This window comes from Bombina bombina, chromosome 2, assembly GCF_027579735.1.
Source record: "Bombina bombina isolate aBomBom1 chromosome 2, aBomBom1.pri, whole genome shotgun sequence".
NCBI classification, from domain to species: domain Eukaryota; kingdom Metazoa; phylum Chordata; class Amphibia; order Anura; family Bombinatoridae; genus Bombina; species Bombina bombina.
Window position 1 is genome coordinate 144641000 of NC_069500.1, and position 18261 is coordinate 144659260.

Sequence of the window (18261 nt, forward strand, 5' to 3'; positions counted from 1 at the left end):
GTTTACTTCTACTGTTCTTCCACAAGCGTTAGGATTTCCCACCCATCTACTCCCTCTATCAATAGAGAGAGCCCATCGAATAGGCCCTAGGAGGTCTAACCAAGATGGTACAGTTAGAAATAGAATTTGCATTTTTAAACTTTTCAGTTTTCAAGATAAAATTCAAATGTTAAAACTGTTTAAGAAAGCTGATACCTTTACTATAGCGAAAAAAAAAATACTATTATTTCAGGATTTTTCAAACGAAACTGCGTCAGTCTTATCAAGACCATTATATTCCCACTTCTGTTATATCCCCTACAGAACCTACCACTATTTATCTTGACTTCGGATCAACGCAAATTATATTCTATCTTCTCCAGATTTATCTGGAAAAACAAAAAATCTCGTATTTCGCTTAAAAAATTAATGCACTCTCGCCACTCAGCTGGACTTGCATTACCAAATATTCAATTTTATAATATTGTTTGTCTAGCTAAAATTGCTATAGACTGGTTAGCCGACACTAACATCTTCTCCTGTTCAGCTATGGAAAACTTTATGTTATCCCCCTTTTCTATTAAAGCCAGTTTGCATTACATTGTAATATTAAAGGCCTGTTAACTATTAAAAATATTATTAAAGCCTGGCAAAAATTTTGTACTTTTACAGGAGTTGATTATTCTTTTTCTGAAGCTCTCCCAATAATTGGTACAATAGATTTCTCTCCAGGTTACTCTCAGGCAGCTTTTAAGAAATGGGCAGATAAAGTCCTCATTAATATATATCAAATCTTTCAGGATGATGGCCATATCTGCTCTTTTGAATCTCTTGTCTTACAATTTGGTCTTCCTAGACAGGATATGTTTGCCTATTTTCAGCTAAGGCATTATGTCAATAGTCATAGCTGGGAACTTAATTGAGGTTTAGCATGGTCTGATATCAAAAAATGTATATCGAAATTTAGAGTAGGACTGTCTTCAATTTCTCTCATGTATGATATAATGCTCAATAAACAGAACCTACTCAATCTTAATGATATTTTCACCTCTTGGTCACGGGACTGCCCAAATTTGGAGGATGATGAAATAAAAGCCAGCTGTATTTTAGTAAATAAATGTCGAATTCCTTCGAGCTGGAAAGAATCACATCTTAAAATTATAAATAGATCTTATATAACACCATTAAGATTGTCAAAGATGTATAGTTCTCAATCTGCCACTTGCCCTCGGTGTTCATATCCCAAAGCTGATTTACTACACATGTTTTACTATTGTCCTAAACTAAGACAATTATGGAATAAATTATCTTTCTGGTTAAAAAAGTTTTATGGCATTAATATTTCATTTAGTCCAGAAAATATTATTTTTCTTAATATTCACATTATCAACTCTAAGTTAAGACTAAAAACCGTAGCATCTATCATTCTGTCAATCAGACATCTTATAGCAAAAAATTGGAAATCTAAATTGGTCCCCTCCTTCTCTCTGGTTACTCAGGAAATACAAAATCAAATAATTTTTGAATCTTACCATCTTAAATCTGCTAAAGAGAAAAAAATATTTTTTTTTATTTCTGACTGGTTACCTATTATTAAATCTTATACACTTAATATCCAAAAACGCATTTTGTCTCCATTTTTAAGTTCAGATAGTTTTGCTGAATTTGTACTATATGATGAATTTCCAGCATCTTGGGTCTCTTGCTATAGAGAGCAAGGACCCTTTTGAATATAGGCCAGGATTCTAGTGTATGATAAGGATCCGGATAGGGGTGAGGGCGAGAGGGGTCTTTCTTTTTTTTTTCTTTTTTCCCTTGATTGGTTTTCTGTTTATTCTTTTCTTTCCCTTTTTTTTTATTTATTTTTTTATTATGAGAATAGAAGAAAAATGAGTTAGCCTCAGACTTTGATATTATTCATTATGTTTAAAAAATCTAAGCATGCCAAAGTTTTGGTTGATATCACAAAGATTATTGTAATTTAGGTTTAAGATACTAACTATTTATATATATAAGATATGATTTCATGATGACTGTTATTTGCCCTGCGCTGCATATATCATTTGTATTATGATTTTTAGGTCTATGGATTTTTTTCTTATTTAATGTTACAGTTCTTAAGCAGTATAATTGAGGATATAACGTTAAGTTAAGGAATATATATATATCTTATCTAGGAGTTTTCCTGGTCAATTTAATGCTTGAGATCCTAAGGTACTTGTCTATAGAGGCAAGAATGTTAATTATCTTTGTATCAACCTGGTCAATGCTGTTATCATTTTTGCCCTGCGTGGCATATACTATGTGACTTGTGATTTTCATATTTGCTGACTCTTTCAAATAAAAAAAGTTATAAAAGAGGATTGTGCAATTCCTACTGACACATAATTATTTCGCGTTTGAAGGAGTTTTCTATCTCCAGAGATGCGGGACAGCTATAGGCGCAAAATTTGCGCCCTCTTTCGCCAACCTCTTCATGGGCTGGTGGGAGCTGTCCCACATCTATGGAGAGGAGAAGCCCTTCAGGGGTAGTATAAAGTTTTTCAGACGGTATATTGATGATTTGCTCCTGGTGTGGAGGGGCACTGAAAGTGATGCCAAGATGTTTGTTGAATGGCTTAACAACAATGACATTGCCCTGGAGTTTACTCTTGAACTTAACAGGGCAAAGATTAATTTTTTGGATCTCACTTTGATTGGGATTCCCAATGTCGGAATTGAAACAGAAGTCTATAGAAAGCCAATATCAGGCAATACACTCCTCCATGCCAGGAGCAGCCATCCCAAACAGGTGTTCAGGTCGGTGGCGAAGGGTCAGTTCACCAGACTCAGAAGGAATTGTAGCAACACAGACAAATTTGAAAAACATGCTGATCTTTTGTCTGACCGTCTCAAAAGGAGAGGTTATAAATCTTTTGAAATTACCAAAGCTAGGGGTGAGGTTTCCAAATCTACTAGAGAAAAATTGATGGATAAAAGTGTACCAAAGAACAGTAGTAAGAGTGGAGAAGTTTTTTTTCGTAACTGATTATAGTACACAATATAGTGAAATCTGTCAGATAGAAAACATTTTAAGATGCTAGCGATAGATGAAGCCTTGGTGGACACAGTGGAACAAGGTTGCAAATGCTCTTTCAGGAGAGGTGTCTCCATGGGGAATATTTTAGCCCCCCACTCAACTCAAGGGTATACCCAAAGAGGAGCCTAGCCCTTGGCTTAGATTCAAAGGAGTCTACAGATGTAGCAATATCACATGCAAGGCATGCGAGCATTTGTGGATAGGTGAAGGCTTTACATGCAGTGTCACCAACAGGAAATACAATCACAATAAGTGTATGAATTGCAGAACAAAGTATACGGTGTACTTAGCAGGTTGTGAATCCTGTAACCTACAGTACATAGGGATGACTACTAGGGAGACCAGAGAACATATTAGGTAACAACTCTCTGACATCAGGGCTGGCTCCCTGACCACCCCACTCGTTCAGCATTTCAAAACAGTCCATAACAAAGACAATTTGCATTTCAAATGGACTATTATAGAAAGTGTTGAGGCTGGACGTAGAGGGGGGGACAGGAAGGCAGCGCTAACCAAAAGGGAGGTGTTTTTGGATATTCCAAATGAAGACTAGATCTCCCACGGGATTCAACTCCATTTATGACCTAATAAATCATTGGTATTAGGGTTAATTTCTATTGAAATTAGTAACAACTATCAGATTGTACAACACTAAATGCTTACATTTTAGGTTTCAGTTATTAATTAAGGGTTTTATGTATAGCCTACCTAATGTTATCAAGCATATTTGATGAAATGTACACATTCTATATGGTTATTTTTGACTTGTTGTATCCACTTCATGGAAACTTTTGTATATCTATGATAAGCATGTTTTTAAGCTCACTAGTGTCATAGGATTAAGCCTTTAGATTATCTGGGTTTAGTGCAGGATTAATGTAATTGTGTCAACTTTATAAGCAGAATGTAAATACCTTGCTAGCAATTGTGTCATTATTTGAAATACTATTATGGTTATCAATACACTTAAAAATCCTTCATAGGAGAACTAAGTTAAGTTTATTCCATAGGTCTATCAGAGACATAGAATCAAGCCCCAGATTGGCAAGGTTAATGATAATGAAAATGTATTAATTTACACAGCAGGATGCATGACACTTGCAACTGTTTGTGTTATTATTTGAGCTAATATTGGAGTTATAATTAATCCCCCAATCCCTACTAACAGTTTACATAAAAATGTCATAGGTGGCCCATCTAAGCTAAAGTGAATTCTTTATTCACAAGTTAAATATATTAAATATATGATGTGATATATGGTAGCAGGTTAAGCAAATCTACTAGGAAGTAGTAGGTTTAACAGGCAACTAAGAGTTAAACCAATTAGTGCCCTTCAGCCAATCCAATGTTTTTAAATCCTTTATTAGGCCCATCAGTAGGAAGGGATTCTGAGAGTTATGAATATGGCAACCAAGCCGAAACGCGTAAGTTATCAACTTACTGAAGGGCATGAATGTTCTATTGTTACTATACCTGTTTTATGCATAAATAAAGTGAATCGTTGTTTTACCTGCGGCTCCGGACTTTCCTTTATCACTTGAGCCGTTACTTGGAGCCTGCAGCCTTTTGTCCCTTCATCTGTGAAACTCATTAGCCAGGATACAGACGACGTGGTCGAGAGAGGTCTGTTGACCGACCACGGAGCATCAGGGATTCCTTACCCCCCGTAAGCCGGCACCCGACGATGACGTCAATCCTGAGAGCGAGGAGTGTGAACAGGCGGCATCCGAGGAAACAGCTTGTTAGAGCGAGAAAAGCTCCGAGCAAGGCTAACAGCACAGCAACCGCCTAGGGATCAAGACACTCGTACGGCATCTTACAAACAGGGGGACACGTCGGGTTCGTAAGCCGTGAAGAGGGGGTAAGTGATAAGTAACATTATCCACCACTTTGCATCCTGCCTTTGGTATCCACGCAAGATACAACCATATGGGGATTGTTTCTCCTTTATTGGTGAAGCGTTGTTGTTTAATCTGTTCTCATTGCAGCCTGACCAGCAAGATGGTCCTTGTTTCCAAAGATTTCTGTAACTTTTGTAATCTCTGGAGTGTGTAATGCCGCATTCCTGTAAGAAAATCACATCACAATCAGAGCTTTTACAGTCCTCCATTATAGCACAGCACTTCACCTTCTGGTTCATTCCTCTTACATTAACTGTCTGTATAGATAAGGACATTGTGTAAATCTTGTGGGTCTTTTGAGGCTGCTTAGATTAGCTTTTTTTCCTCCCAGCACTTTTCCTTCTCCCGGTCACCAAATTGGCCTAATTTGGTGCATGTCTCATTCCCCTCCTCCTCCTCTCTCTATCTTTTCTTTTGGAAGTTTTTGATTCAAGCTAATAACTCTAAAACGAAACAAGATAGAACAGAGGTTTAAACAACACAAACGTAGCACTAACCAACCAGCCTGGTTTAATGTATTTTGGCTTTTTTAGGGGGGGGGGGGCTGGGCTGGGTGGCTTTTGGTGAGCTTTATTTAATCTGTAATAACTCAAAAATGTTTTGCTATTATCTTAAAAATAAAAGCAGCACAATTCTTAATTTTTGCAGCACAAAACAGCACTAACAGAACAGCAGACAATGCACTTATGCCAATTGCCAAAGGACTAGTGATGTCCGGTTCATGAACGAATCGTTCATTTGAACCGGATCTTTTCACTGAACTGCATGAATCAGTTCACCAGACTGAACTGATTCGTTTGAAACAGTTCAGTTCCTGAGTCATCAGCAGCACTCTGGTAATACGATCCTAGAGTGAGTTCTGCTCTGCTAACTCCTCCTTTAATGAATCACACAGCAGAATCTCACTCTAGGATCATATTACCAGTGTTGTTGAATCAGTGAACTGTTAGCTAACTCGTCTGCAATGAATCAGTCTGTTAACAGTTCACTGATTCAAAAGAAGTGAACTGTTAGCAAACGACTCAGTGTACTGTTAACAGACAGATTCATTGCATACGAGTTAACTAACAGTACACTGATTCAAATATCAGGTCACACTCACAGCAGTTCTCAACAGACCCCTGCATTTACATTAACCCATTCAGCATCCCATGTTTGTGTGTGTGTGTATATATATATATATATATATATATATAAAATTTGTTGTTCTTCCTCTACATCTAAGCTAACTTTTACTTAGCAACAGCTACAAATTATATATATATATATATATATATATATATATACACACACACACAAACATGGGATGCTGAATGGGTTAATGTAATTGCAGGGGTCTGTTGAGAACCGCTGTGAGTGTGACCTGTTATTTGAATCAGTGTACTGTTATCTAAATGATTCATTAGAGTTACAGTACACTGAGTCATTTACATACAGCACTGCAGGAAACAAATCTGCAGCTCTACAGTTCACCTACTGAACATGAGGTAGAGCCTCTACCTCATGTTCAGTAGGTGAACTGGTGAATCGGTTCATGAACCGGTTCAGTTAATCAAACCGTCCAAAATGAACCGATTCACCCAAAAGAACCGAACTGCACATCACTACAAAGGACAGTCAATAAAACGGTGAAAAATACAGGAGCAGACCAAAAAGAAATCTATCATGTACAAAGACTAATCAGGGGAAAGCGCGAACGCAGTCCCCCACTACCACAAATTATGCAGTCGAGTTTCCTGCATTTGAGGAAATCGCAGGGGTCAGCACACCCGGAGTGCAATGGGTGAGCCTCGCCCTGGGAGAACCACCTTCATGATCATGGTATCTCCCCTGCCAGGTAAGTATGAGTTGTACAGTCAATCGAGCAGACTGCTGCTCCAGCTCTACTTGCTAAACATAAGGGAGCTTCCTTTCTTCCACGTACAGCTGACCATAGATATAAATTAAATTTAAGTAATGGCTAAAATAGATCAGGCAAGTCCTCTAAATCTTTCACTATGGAAAACAAACCATTTAATTAAACTGTAAATTCAAGAAGCTGCACTCCCAGGATACACTGCATCAAACATATTTGCATGTGATGATGTCACAAAGGCAGCCTGCTGTTTCTTCACAAGCATTATCACCCGTCTCATTGGTGTAAAAGAACTGAGCCGAACAGACATCTCACAGAGTATCACTGCCATTATAGCTGCACAACATCAGCTTCAGCACTCTGGTGACACAGATGGAATATTCTTTTTTAAAAAGTTTTTATTGAATTTTTCAAATATTACAGCACAACTAATATTTTACAAATAATATAATTGTACAGCATATATATGTTTGAAAGAGTACAACATATGGGAATAATGAGTGAAACACTATAGCATTTTGAAGTAAAGAGAAATGCACAGAAACATGCATATTGCTTGAAAATATTAATTAGCTTCAAACTGAATAATATATTTGTCAATATATAAACATTTCTAGCATATCAAGGTATAGAAAAATGCTCAGAAATGTAATATATTACTTGAGAATATTGGTTAACTTCAGACTGAGTAGTATATATGCCAATGTACAAATAATTTGTGTATAAGCACTTAAATTTGGGCCTCTTCAAAGTATGGGAAAACTATTTTATATATTGCTATAGTAAATAATATGTTTATGAATAGGAAAAAGGAGAAAGAACTTGTATATATCTATAAAAATATAAAGTAAAAGTAAGTCCCCTTCAGTATGGTAGTATATAAAGTAGGATATCTTCCCCTATGAGTAGACAAAAATCAGGAATGCTGTGATTCAATGGGGGACTTTAGAGGAGAAAGCATATAGTTATTAAATATAGGCTCTATGTTAGTTATAATCTTAGATCTTTATATAATGATATATTTAGTAAATTGCATTTATCGCAGTTGTTATGAGATAAACCACCCTATAAGTATTTGGGGTAATCAAAAACACCTGAATACTATTAGGTGGGGGGAGGTAACTGGGCAGCAGATTCAAATATGTTTTAACTATGGGCGAAGTTTATGAAAGGCTAATAGAGGGTAACCTGGATAAGGTACAAAGTTAAGAGGGTATCCCTAAAATAACTGGGCAGTAACTCTCAAGGTATGCCCACCTAAATGGAGTAAATGCTCGCTCCAGCAAGAGGGCTATTTTTTAAATGCATAAATTGTAGATATATATTACGGGGGGTGTTAATAAAATGTGAAGAGCTTAAAGAGACATAATACTCATATGCTAAATCACTTGAAACTGATGCAGTATAACTGTAAAAAGCTGACAGGAATATCTCACCTGAGCATCTCTATGTAAAAAAGGAAGATATTTTACCTCACAACTTCCTCAGCTCAGCAGAGTAAGTTCTGTGTAAAAAGTTATACTCAGCTGCAGGTAAAAAATAAAAAAATAAATGAAGAAATGAACAGCAGCCAATCAGCATCAGCAGTGCTGAGGTCATGAACTCTTTTACTGTGATCTCCTGAGATTTGACTTAACTCTCCTGAGATTTCATTGTAAACTTCCATACACTGAATAGGGAAATAAGATGACAGTGCACGAGGCTCATCCCTTCGGCTGTCCCAGGACAGACATACTGATATGTTGCTTAGAAATCCTTTACAATGGGATGTGGAACTTTTGAGGTAAAATATCTTTCTTTTTTACATAGAGATGTTCATGTGATATTTTCTAGTCAGCTTTTTACAGCTATACTGCATCACTTTCAAGTGTTTAAACATTTGGGTATTATGGCCCTTTAACAGGCTATTTTCAAATCTATGTAAACGCATCTTTGTATTTCATAGAACAAAATTAGTTTGTAACTCAGGTATTTGCTAAGTGAAGATAAGGCACTTTCCACTAAAAGGAGATATAAAATCTAATCTTTATAGATAGTTATGAATCTACATTGAGTTGGAATCCTATTATATAAGACCACCTTGCCAGCCTGCTGGGGCGGAGCTTGACCATGCAGGAACATGGACGCGTAGACCGATAGCTCAGTTTTGGTTGCTCTCCATCACCGACTGAGAGATGTATTAAGCGCAAGATACTAGGACTAAAACCTCTCCTACAGCCTTAAGAAAGGAACATGAAGTGAAAAAACGGGATAAAAACAGCCTGGCCGCTACTACGCCCTAATCTTCAGACACTTGTAAGCAGCATATGCGGCCTAACCAGACCCTTACAAATAACCCGCACTACATAGATTGAAGCCTCGCCTCCAGACTGAAGACACCTGCTCCTCCATCAGCGCACGGCACAGAGAAAAAAAGGCAAGGAACGGAGCTGCGGGATAAAACTGCCATTACCAGCCATCAGAACTACGGGCCATCGCCATCTTGCTGCCTCATCGCAGCACAAAATTAGCAAGTCCTCAGTCAGCAGAGGAGCACCTGATCACCAACGAGACCCACAGAGAACCATGAGTACTGTTTCCAATCAGAAGCACCAATAAAGCAGTCAGATACCGCTGTACACTACCCGCTCTGAACAACCAGTGCCACCCACGTGGCTAGTCTCCCATGAGTTTACACACCGCTCTTAAACCCTGGCTGTAGGGGCACCTCCCGACTCGGTTTCTATTGAGACCTAGATTTTAACACAGGGCACTGCAACATAGGACACAGGGGCTTACTGTGGATACTGTGCTGTGTAATAAAGATATCACCAGCACTACATATAAACCAGCTTCCATCTAGAAGAGAAACAGACGCTTGCTAATAAAACAACACGATAAAAGGGACAAGAAAAAGCAGCAAAATAAGAAAACATATACAAAACACACAATTCTGCAAAGCTTACAGTGATTCACTTGAATCTACACAATCTATTAGTGTGTGTAACCGACTTCCCTAACATGGCATCTAAAAGACTCACCAAGGGGGAAAAAAATAATAAAACTCCCATCCAAACTGGTAACTTAAACTCCTTTTTTACCACTCAAGAACACACAGTTGGTGAGATTAGAAACTCTTCGCAGTCTAAAACAGACACTAAATCAGAACAGCAAATAACTTCACAAACCACAGCACTCCCACAAGACCAGTTACTACATATTCAAGCCACCAATCAGAATCTGTCGTCTAAGTCTGACATAGCAGATCTGAAAAAGTTTATAAAATCAGAACTTTCAGCAGTCAGAAGAGAGATTATTAGGCTCCAGACTGGATGACTTAGAAGCCGACCAAGATACCCTTAATACCTAAGGCCTAGATTTGGAGTTTGGCAGTAGAAGCATTGTTAACGCTCCGCAGGCTTTTTTCTGGCCGCACCATAAATTTAACTCTGGTATCGAGAGTTCAAACAAATGCTGCGTTAGGCTCCAAAAAAGGAGCGTAGAGCATTTTTACCGCAAATGCAACTCTCGATACCAGAGTTGCTTACGGACGCGGCCAGCCTCAAAAACGTGCTCGTGCACGATATCCCCATAGGAAACAATGGGGCTGTTTGAGCTGAAAAAAAACCTAACACCTGCAAAAAAGCAGCGTTCAGCTCCTAACGCATGTACCCCGAGTCTAAACACCCCTAACCTTACATTTATTAACCCCTAATCTGCCGCTCCCGCTATCGCTGACCCCTGCATATTTTTTTTAACCCCTAATCTGCCGCTCCGTAAACCGCCGCAACCTACGTTATCCCTATGTACCCCTAATCTGCTGCCCTAACATCGCCGACCCCTATATTATATTTATTAACCCCTAATCTGCCCCCCACAACGTCGCCGACACCTGCCTACACTTATTAACCCCTAATCTGCCGAGCGGACCTGAGCGCTACTATAATAAAGTTATTAACCCCTAATCCGCCTCACTAACCCTATCATAAATAGTATTAACCCCTAATCTGCCCTCCCTAACATCGCCAACACCTAACTTCAATTATTAACCCCTAATCTGACGACCGGAGCTCACCGCTACTATAATAAATGGATTAACCCCTAAAGCTAAGTCTAACCCTAACACTAACACCCCCCTAAGTTAAAACAAAATTTATGCTTACCTGATAAATTCATTTCTCCTGTAGTGTGGTCAGTCCACGGGTCATCATTACATCCGGGATATTATCTCCTCCCCTACAGGAAGTGCAAGAGGATTCACCCAGCAGAGCTGCTATATAGCTCCTCCCCTCTACGTCACCTCCAGTCATTCGACCAAAGGACCAACGAGAAAGGAGAAGCCCAAGGGTGTAGTGGTGACTGGAGTATAATCCAAAAAAAAAATTTTTTAGCCTGCCATAAAAAACAGGGCGGGCCGTGGACTGACCACACTACAGGAGAAATGAATTTATCAGGTAAGCATAAATTTTGTTTTCTCCTGTTAAGTGTGGTCAGTCCACGGGTCATCATTACTTCTGGGATACCAATACCAAAGCAAAAGTACACGGATGACGGGAGGGACAGGCAGGCTCTTTATACGGAGGGAACCACTGCCTGAAGAACCTTTCTCCCAAAAACAGCCTCCGAAGAAGCAAAAGTGTCAAATTTGGAAAATTTGGAAAAAGTATGAAGAGAAGACCAAGTTGCAGCCTTGCAAATCTGTTCAACAGAAGCCTCATTCTTAAAGGCCCAAGTGGAAGCCACAGCTCTAGTAGAATGAGCTGTAATTCTTTCAGGAGGCTGCTGTCCAGCAGTCTCATAGGCTAATCGTATTATGCTACGAAGCCAAAAAGAGAGAGAGGTAGCCGAAGCTTTTTGACCTCTCCTCTGGCCAGAATAAACGACAAACAGGGAAGACGTTTGACGAAACTCCTTAGTTGCCTGTAGATAAAATTTCAGGGCACGGACTACATCTAGATTGTGTAGCAGACGTTCCTTCTTCGAGGAAGGATTAGGACACAAGGATGGAACAACAATCTCTTGATTGATATTCCTGTTAGTGACCACCTTAGGTAGGAACCCAGGTTTAGTACGCAGAACTACCTTGTCTGAATGAAAAATCAGATAAGGAGAATCACAATGTAAGGCAGATAACTCAGAGACTCTTCGAGCCGAGGAAATAGCCATTAAAAACAGAACTTTCCAAGATAACAACTTGATATCAATGGAATGAAGGGGTTCAAACGGAACACCCTGTAAAACATTAAGAACTAAGTTCAAACTCCATGGCGGAGCAACAGTTTTAAACACAGGCTTGATCCTAGCTAAAGCCTGACAAAAAGCTTGAACGTCCGGAACTTCTGACAGACGTTTGTGTAAAAGAATGGACAGAGCTGAAATCTGTCCCTTTAAAGAACTAGCGGATAACCCCTTTTCTAAACCTTCTTGTAGAAAAGACAATATCCTTGGAATCCTAACCTTACTCCATGAGTAACTCTTGGATTCGCACCAATATAAGTATTTACGCCATATTTTATGGTAAATCCTTCTGGTAACAGGCTTCCTAGCCTGTATTAAGGTATCAATAACTGGCTCCGAAAACCCACGTTTTGATAAAATCAAGCGTTCAATTTCCAAGCAGTCAGCTTCAGAGAAGTTAGATTTTGATGTTTGAATGGACCCTGGATCAGAAGGTCCTGTTTCAGAGGTAGAGACCAAGGCGGACAGGATGACATGTCCACTAGATCTGCATACCAAGTCCTGCGTGGCCATGCAGGTGCTATTAGAATCACTGATGCTCTCTCCTGTTTGATTCTGGCAATCAATCGAGGAAGCATCGGGAAGGGTGGAAACACATAAGCCATCCCGAAGGTCCAAGGTGCTGTCAAAGCATCTATCAGAACCGCTCCCGGATCCCTGGATCTGGACCCGTAGCGAGGAAGTTTGGCGTTCCGACGAGACGCCATGAGATCTATCTCTGGTTTGCCCCAACGTCGAAGTATCTGGGCAAAGACCTCCGGATGAAGTTCCCACTCCCCCGGATGAAAAGTCTGACGACTTAAGAAATCCGCCTCCCAGTTCTCCACTCCCGGGATGTGGATTGCAGACAGGTGGCAAGAGTGAGACTCTGCCCAGCGAATTATCTTTGATACTTCCATCATTGCTAGGGAGCTTCTTGTCCCTCCCTGATGGTTGATGTAAGCTACAGTTGTGATGTTGTCCGACTGAAACCTGATGAACCCCCGAGTTGTTAACTGGGGCCAAGCCAGAAGGGCATTGAGAACTGCTCTCAATTCCAGAATGTTTATTGGAAGGAGACTCTCCTCCTGATTCCATAATCCCTGAGCCTTCAGAGAATTCCAGACAGCGCCCCAACCTAGTAGGCTGGCGTCTGTTGTTACAATTGTCCAGTCTGGCCTGCTGAATGGCATCCCCCTGGACAGGTGTGGCCGATAAAGCCACCATAGAAGAGAATTTCTGGTCTCTTGATTCAGATTCAGAGTGGGGGACAAATCTGAGTAATCCCCATTCCACTGACTTAGCATGCACAATTGCAGCGGTCTGAGATGTAGGCGTGCAAAAGGTACTACGTCCATTGCCGCTACCATTAAGCCGATCACCTCCATGCATTGAGCTACCGACGGGTGTTGAATGGAATGAAGGACACGGCATGCATTTTGAAGCTTTGTTAACCTGTCTTCTGTCAGGTAAATCTTCATTTCTACAGAATCTATCAGAGTCCCCAAGAAGGGAACTCTTGTGAGTGGAAAGAGAGAACTCTTCTTTTCGTTCACCTTCCATCCATGCGACCTTAGAAATGCCAGTACTAACTCTGTATGAGACTTGGCAGTTTGAAAGCTTGAAGCTTGTATCAGAATGTCGTCTAGGTACGGAGCTACCGAAATTCCTCGCGGTCTTAGTACCGCCAGAAGAGTACCCAGAACCTTTGTGAAGATTCTTGGAGCCATAGCCAGTCCGAATGGAAGAGCTACAAACTGGTAATGCCTGTCTAGAAAGGCAAACCTTAGATACCGGTAATGATTTCTGTGAATCGGTATGTGAAGGTAAGCATCCTTTAAATCCACTGTGGTCATGTACTGACCCTCTTGGATCATGGGCAGAATTGTTCGAATCGTTTCCATCTTGAACGATGGAACTCTTAGGAATTTGTTTAGGATCTTTAAATCCAAGATTGGTCTGAAAGTTCCCTCTTTTTTGGGAACTACAAACAGATTTGAGTAAAACCCTTGTCCTTGTTCCGACCGCGGAACTGGATGGATCACTCCCATTAATAAAAGATCTTGTACGCAGCGTAGGAACGCTTCTTTCTTTATTTGGTTTGTTGATAACCTTGACAGATGAAATCTCCCTCTTGGGGGAGAGGATTTGAAGTCCAGAAGGTATCCCTGAGATATGATCTCTAACGCCCAGGGATCCTGAACATCTCTTGCCCAAGCCTGGGCGAAGAGAGAAAGTCTGCCCCCTACTAGATCCGGTCCCGGATCGGGGGCCCTCGATTCATGCTGTCTTAGGGGCAGCAGCAGGTTTCCTGGCCTGCTTGCCCTTGTTCCAGGACTGGTTAGGTTTCCAGCCTTGTCTGTAGCGAGCAACAGCTCCTTCCTGTTTTGGTGCAGAGGAGGTTGATGCTGTTCCTGCTTTGAAATTACGAAAGGAACGAAAATTAGACTGTCTAGCCCTAGGTTTGGCTTTGTCCTGAGGCAGGGCATGGCCTTTACCTCCTGTAATGTCAGCGATAATCTCCTTCAACCCGGGCCCGAACAAGGTTTGCCCTTTGAAAGGTATATTAAGCAATTTAGATTTAGAAGTAACATCAGCTGACCAGGATTTTAGCCACAGTGCTCTGCGTGCCTGAATGGCAAATCCGGAATTCTTAGCCGTAAGTTTAGTTAAATGTACTACGGCATCTGAAATAAATGAGTTAGCTAACTTAAGGGCTTTAAGTTTGTCTGTAATCTCATCTAGTGTAGATGATTGAAGTGTCTCTTCCAGAGACTCAAACCAAAATGCTGCTGCAGCCGTGACAGGCGCAATACATGCAAGAGGTTGCAATATAAAACCTTGTTGAACAAACATTTTCTTAAGGTAACCCTCTAATTTTTTATCCATTGGATCTAAAAAGGCACAGCTATCCTCCACCGGGATAGTGGTACGCTTAGCTAAAGTAGAAACTGCTCCCTCCACCTTAGGGACCGTTTGCCATAAGTCCCGTGTGGTGGCGTCTATTGGAAACATTTTTCTAAATATCGGAGGGGGTGAGAACGGTACACCGGGCCTATCCCACTCCTTAGTAACAATTTCAGTAAGTCTCTTAGGTATAGGAAAAACATCAGTACTCGCCGGTACCGCAAAATATTTATCCAACCTACACATTTTCTCTGGTATTGCAACTGTGTTACAATCATTCAGAGCCGCTAACACCTCCCCTAGTAATACACGGAGGTTTTCCAGCTTAAATTTAAAATTTGAAATATCTGAATCCAATCTATTTGGATCAGAACCGTCACCCACAGAATGAAGTTCTCCGTCCTCATGTTCTGCCGCCTGTGACGCAGTGTCTGACATGGCCCTAATATTATCAGCGCACTCTGTTCTCACCCCAGAGTGATCACGCTTGCCTCTAAGTTCTGGTAATTTAGCCAAAACTTCAGTCATAACAGTAGCCATATCCTGTAATGTGATTTGAAATGGCCGCCCAGATGTACTCGGCGCTACAATATCACGCACCTCCCGAGCGGGAGATGTAGGTACTGACACGTGAGGCGAGTTAGTCGGCATAACTCTCCCCTCGTTGTCTGGTGAAATATGTTCAATTTGTACAGATTGACTTTTATTTAAAGTAGCATCAATACAGTTAGTACATAAACTTCTATTGGGCTCCACTTTGGCATTAGCACATATAGTACATGTATCTTCCTCTGAATCAGACATGTTTAACACACTAGCAATTAACTAGCAACTTGGAAATGCTTTTTTAAGTAATTTACAATAATTTGAAAACGAACTGTGCCTATAAGAAGCACAGAAAAAATTATGACAGTTGAAAATAATTAAGTTATGGCATCAATCTTTGTCAGAAATATACAATTTTAGCAAAGGATTCTTCCCATTAGCAAAGGATAACTAACCCAGGCAGCAGAAAAATATACACAAATAAACGTTTTTTATCACAGTCAACTACAATCTTCACAGCTCTGCTGTGATGATTACCTCCCTCAAAAAAGGCTTTGGAGATCCCTGAGTTCTGTAGAGATGAACCGGATCATGCAGGAAGAAAATGAACCTCTGACTGAGTTTTTTGATGCGTAGTAAAAGCGCCAAAAATGGCCCCTCCCCCTCACACATAACAGTGAGAGAGATCAGTGAACTGCTTTAATTTAAACAAAAACTATTGCCAAGTGGAAAAAATAGTGCCCAAAACATTTTTTCACCCAGTACCTCAGAGAAATAAACGTTTTTACATGCCAGCAAAAAAACGTTTAACCTCAATAAATTAATTGTTATTTAAAACCTATTGCAAGTCCCTGCAAATTAGGTTAAGTCTATGCATACAGTATAAATCCAGTGAAGTACCATTCCCCAGAATACTGAAGTGTAAAATATACATACATGACAGCCTGATACCAGCTACATCTACTGCATTTAAGGCTGAGTTTACATTATAACGGTATGGCAGGATTTTCTCATCAATTCCATGTCAGAAAATAACAAACTGCTACATACCTCTTTGCAGATTAATCTGCCCGCTGTCCCCTGATCTGAAGTTTACCTCTCCTCAGATGGCCGAGAAACAGCAATATGATCTTAACTACTCCGGCTAAAATCATAGAAAAAACTCCGGTAGATTCTTCTTCAAATTCTACCAGAGAATGAATAACACACTCCGGTGCTATTATAAAATAACAAACTTTTGATTGAAGTTAATAAACTAATTAAATCACCACAGTCCTCTCACACATCCTATCTATTCGTTGGGTGCAAGAGAATGACTGGGGGTGACGTAGAGGGGAGGAGCTATATAGCAGCTCTGCTGGGTGAATCCTCTTGCACTTCCTGTAGGGGAGGAGATAATATCCCGGAAGTAATGATGACCCGTGGACTGACCACACTTAACAGGAGAAATATAATTTAAATCTAACTAAATAAATTAACTCTTATTAAATAAATTATTCCTATTTAAAGCTAAATACTTACCTGTAAAATACATCCTAATATAGCTACAATATAAATTATAATTATATTATAGCTATTTTAGGATTTATATTTATTTTACAGGCAACTTGGTAATTATTTTAACCAGGTACAATAGCTATTTAATAGTTACCTAGTTAAAATAATAACAAATTTACCTGTAAAATAAATCCTAACCTAAGATATAATTAAACCTAACACTACCCTATCAATAAATTAATTAAATAAACTACCTACAATTACCTACAATTAACCTAACACTACACTATCAATAAATTAATTAAACACAATTCCTACAAATAAATACAATTAAATAAACTAGCTAAAGTACAAAAAATAAAAAAGAACTAAGTTACAAAAAATAAAAAAATATTTACAAACATAAGAAAAATATTACAACAATTTTAAACTAATTACACCTACTCTAAGCCCCCTAATAAAATAACAAAGCCCCCCAAAATAAAAAATTCCCTACCCTATTCTAAATTAAAAAAGGTAAAAGCTCTTTTACCTTACCAGCCCTGAACAGGGCCCTTTGCGGGGCATGCCCCAAGAATTTCAGCTCTTTTGCCTGTAAAAAAAACCATACAATACCCCCCCCCCAACATTACAACCCACCACCCACATACCCCTAATCTAACCCAAACCCCCCTTAAATAAACCTAACACTAAGCCCCTGAAGATCTTCCTACCTTGTCTTCACCATCCAGGTTCACTGATCCGTCCTGAAGAGCTCCTCCGATGTCCTGATCCAAGCCCAAGCGGGGGGCTGAAGAGGTCCATGATCCGGTCAAAGTCTTCATCCAAGCGGGGCAGAAGAGGATCTTCCATCCGATTGAAGTCTTCATCCAGGCGGCATCTTCTATGGTCTTCTATCCGGAGCGAAGCGGCAGGATCCTGAAGACCTCCAGCGCGGAACATCCATCCGGCCCGACGACTGAACGACGAATGACTGTTCCTTTAAGGGACGTCATCCAAGATGGCATCCCTCGAATTCCGATTGGCTGATAGGATTCTATCAGCCAATCGGAATTAAGGTAGGAATTTTCTGATTGGCTGATGGAATCAGCCAATCAGAATCAAGTTCAATCCGATTGGCTGATCCAATCAGCCTATCAGATTGAGCTCGCATTCTATTGGCTGATCGGAACAGCCAATAGAATGCGAGCTCAATCTGATTGGCTGATTGGATCAGCCAATCGGATTGAACTTGATTCTGATTGGCTGATTCCATCCTGATGGCGCCTGGATGAAGACTTCAATCGGATGGAAGATCCTCT

The 18261-nt window shown here is 40.0% G+C and overlaps 1 non-coding gene across 1 annotated transcript; it reads right to left on the reverse strand.

Annotated features, from left to right (window-relative positions):
* Positions 1-6640: 6640 nt before the first annotated feature.
* On the reverse strand, positions 6641-6804 carry LOC128650495 (U1 spliceosomal RNA). Its single transcript, XR_008400792.1, has one exon. It is a non-coding gene; the product is annotated as a U1 spliceosomal RNA (small nuclear RNA).
* Between the last annotated feature and the right edge of the window lie 11457 nt (positions 6805-18261).